Source organism: Pteropus vampyrus, unplaced genomic scaffold (genome assembly GCF_000151845.1).
Source record: "Pteropus vampyrus isolate Shadow unplaced genomic scaffold, Pvam_2.0 Scaffold372, whole genome shotgun sequence".
Classification (NCBI taxonomy): domain Eukaryota; kingdom Metazoa; phylum Chordata; class Mammalia; order Chiroptera; family Pteropodidae; genus Pteropus; species Pteropus vampyrus.
The window spans coordinates 408,873-412,835 of NW_011889153.1; the positions used below are offsets into that span (position 1 = coordinate 408,873).

Sequence of the window (3,963 nt, forward strand, 5' to 3'; positions counted from 1 at the left end):
TCTCAGAACAGGTGGACCGTCCTTGGTTCAATTTGCTCCCGCCACGCACATGCCCCTCCAATGACACCAAAAGCCACACTCCCCAGGTGGACCTCTGAGCTGAAGGTGAAGGGCAGGAGAGACGGAGGCTGGATCATAACCTCTGCCTCATATGACTCTTGCATTTATCCACTAATAAGCAATTAACTATTTTTTGCAAGCATAGAAGCTAACGTTAACCCTTGCCATAGCTTCCTGACTGTTTTTACAGTACAGCGTGTTTTGCTTCAAAAAAGAATGAAAACAACACATTTGGAGATACCGATTTACTCCAGTGGGAAGGGTTCGAATTGTCATGGGCAGGGAAAGACAGTAGCTGAATTACTTATAAATTAAAGACCGAAGGAAACGATCAGGGTGTTTTATGCCTGAAACAGCCCTTCCCTGGGGCTAGTCGTCAGCAGCCCTTCGAGGCTTACGGCTCATCCTGTGGCCTGTTATGTTGGTTTTGAGGTTCTAATGGGTCCACAAGGCCAACGGAGTCTACAAACGACTCTGGACCCTGAAGCGATGTCTCCACCACGTGAGACGGGGTACACAGGAAGCGACATTTCAAGTGCTCGACACTTACTAAGCCTAGAAAAAAGTTCGCCTCTATTTGGTGCCTAAAACCATACATCGGTAGTTCTTCTCACTGAGCATGTTGCCGTCATCCAGGTGTACAGTCACGCACACCCCACACAAGAACAACAGCCTTTCCCACATCGCCTCCGTGGGGGAGCGAGCCGAGCCCCGTGCAAAGAGCCAGCAGACCTGCTTTGGTTGGCTCTCCGGGGCTGCTGGCGTGGGAAGTCCGGGGTCTCGCTCTCTCTCCTTCCCCCCACACCCGGCTGTCTGCACTGGTTGTAAGTGCGAAGAGAGGAAATTAGGGAAATAACACTTTCTATAAAATGACCACAACTGTTGGTAGAAGGAAGGAGTGGGAAGAGGGTGGGAGGAATTTTTGAAAATATGTTTTCCTTAAGCAACCAGGATCACAAAATTCAGCTAAGCCTATTTCTATAAAAACCCCAAACTACTTATGCGTTTATTTAACTCATGTCAGCTCTGTTACCAGATGAGCATTTCTGAGATATGTAACTGGCGATTGGGTTAAACTCGTCTACTTTCCAAGCTTTCGTGAAGACTTGTCGCGTGACCTCTGGGTCGCTACTCCCTGCGTGGCCATTTATTATATTCATAGCTTGGGAAGTAGAAAAACAGCGAAAAAACAAAATCCAGGGAAAGAACAGCACCGGGGGAGCTGTGTGTGAGGTAAGTGCTTTGTTGTTCAACTGGAAGTCTCTTGATATTTAGTTTTCACAAAATGATGGCATTTAAACATGCAATATATTAAATTATATATTTCTCTTAATTCTTAAGACAAGTTTAAATAGAGAGAATTTATCACCTAAGGCTATATTGTTGATCGTTACATGTTTGTTTAAACATTTACAAGAGGAGACAAAATGGGGTTAACGGTGATGTGTGTGTGTGTGTGTGTGTAAGAGAGAGAGAGAGAGAGAGAGAGAGAGAGTGTGTGATTTTCAGGTTTCAAAAAAAGAACTTTAAGAATCGCTTGTCATGTTTTTTCCAAGGGAAAAAAAATTAAGATATTTTCCGATAAGAAGAAATAAATCTAAGCGTTCGAATTGAGTGTGACAAACTTTGGTCTTTAATTTTCCCAAGTTAAATCTTGCATTTGTTGTAAGTTTCTGAACCTGTGACTTAAAGTAATTGGGAGGTCAAGAAATATCCACCGAACGACAAATTCTCATTTCCTACAGACAGCTAAATACGGAAGTGCAGAGGAGGAAAAAAAAAAGAAAAAAAAACTAGCTTCACAGGAGCTACGTGAAATGTGGAAATTTCACCCAGTATAACATTCATTAGCTGAGAATAGTCTAAACGCACATGAAATTATACACGGATTATAAGACGCATTATCCATGGGTCATGAACAAGGTTCATAATGTTTTCAAAGTCAGAATTGTTTACATTCCTTATACCTACCACGGAAAACTTACATAACTTTTTCTCAGAAGGATAGGTAACATTTTAAAATATTCCAGTGAGGTTTCGCCTTACAGCAACCTCAACTGATTTCTCTCCTGACAGTGGAAAATAACTGCCGGAGATCGACCCCGAGAACTACATAATCGCTGAAAATCAATAACAAACTTGCCCCGACAGACGATATGAGAGAAAACAACACTTGCAAAGAGAAGTCAGAATAATTCTTCTCCCTTGATCTAGATCACTTACACCCTCAACAAACAAGACAACATCTGGATATTGTTTCACAGGCAAGAATAAAGCACTTTTTTTTGCCCCATCATTAAGTAAAAACCCGTTCTCCACATGCAAACGGCACTTGTAAATTTCCCCAGATAAGCCTGGACGTCTTGAATGATTTAAGCAACGTTTAAAAGAATCACAACTTTTTCATTACCTTTAGAAGTAAGAGTGTTTCAGAAGTATCTCCAACACGCTGCCTGCTCCAGTGTTGACACAAGCCCAGACCTCTTACCTGCAAATACGGGTGAAGGCAGACTCCTGGCTCGATGTGGGGGTCTGACAAGGCACAGGAGGGATCACTCCATGCAGATTGCCTTGGGAGAGATAGGTGTTTAGGTTCCCTCAAAATGAAGAAAACTCTCTCGCTGTTCACTGTCAGTCAAAAACAAGTTGGTACAAGTTTGAGTAGGATTTACCTGAAGGAACTGAAGAGAGAAAGAAAGAGATTGGAAGAGACGGGGCAGAGGGAGGGAGGGCCAGGGAAAGGAGGGAGGGAGGGAGTGGGGTGGGGAGAGAGATTGAGAGAGAGAGAGAGAGAGAGAGAATCCGAGAGAGGAGTCCTGTGGTCAGCAGCGTGTCTTCAGGAAATCTACAGACCAGCAAAGAATTCTAATGGACATGCAGTTCTGAACGCCTCAAACACCTGTATAAAGGAAGGCTCGTGCCCTTTTAAAGAACACCAGTTAATCTTTGAAGAAACCTCAGCCACTCTTATCAAAGCCTTTTTTAAAGTCCCTTTGCCTAAATAAACTCTAAATAAATAACCAGATTATCTTCTCTAGCCAACTCTTCCCCCGTGTTCTCCCTTCCTCTCTTCTCCTCACTCCACGTGAGTATTAATAAAAATCCCCGCCTCCAATGAAAATCAGAACAAACCCATCAGATAATACATATACCAAATATATATAAACAAAATGGCACAGACTTGGAAACTTGCTGTCTTTAGCTCAGTCCCCTTACGGTCATGTTGATTTTTCCTATAGGCTCTATTTTTCTTGATCAAAAAAATGTCAGGAAGTTGGATCGACATGGGAGAAGCTGCATCCTTCTGGATCATGGAAATTGGAATTGGGGATCCACGTTGGAATCTGGTTGCCAGCATTTATGCACAAGGTCTGGCACTTTTATGCAAAAAGGTGAGAATTCCACCCTAAAGCAGAAAGAAGGCTAAGCGGACGCCTCCCGGGCTCTGGCGTCAAAGGCAAAGAGCTTCTTTCTGGAATGCAGTTGTGTATCCTTCCTTTGCCAAGCCGTTTCTTGCCGTCATCATGCCAAGGGAGGCCGGTCCAAGCCGGCGTGGGTCACCAGCGTCCCCATGGCCAGAGTGCGTGGAGACCCTGGTAAGTTCTAAAAGAGAGGATGGCCTCCCCACAAGTTGGTACAGGGGCCAGTGCACTTTCTGCACTGGCCCAAAGGCAATTCCAAGGAGAGCGACAGCTCAAGGTCACGAAGCATCCGAGGAGATGCTCACATGTCCCCTGCACAGGGTCAGGTGGATGCAGCTGCTCTAAATTGGGGGGAACAGGGGGTGACTTGATTTGTTTCTGTCCCCTTCCTCTGAGTTCTGGGCAGCCTCTCTACATAAAACAGGTCCCACATAAAACAGGTCCCACAGAGGTGGCAAATAAAAGAGAAAACCCAAGATTC

At 44.4% G+C, this 3,963-nt stretch overlaps 1 protein-coding gene across 1 annotated transcript in view; it reads right to left on the reverse strand.

Annotated features, from left to right (window-relative positions):
- Positions 1-2,783, reverse strand: part of KCNJ15 (potassium voltage-gated channel subfamily J member 15) — a 52,946-nt gene extending 50,163 nt beyond the window's left edge. Inside the window, exon 1 of the mRNA XM_011379730.1 lies at positions 2,549-2,783. The gene's annotated coding sequence lies outside the window, so the exon portion shown is untranslated. The remainder of the gene's footprint in view (positions 1-2,548) is intronic.
- Between the last annotated feature and the right edge of the window lie 1,180 nt (positions 2,784-3,963).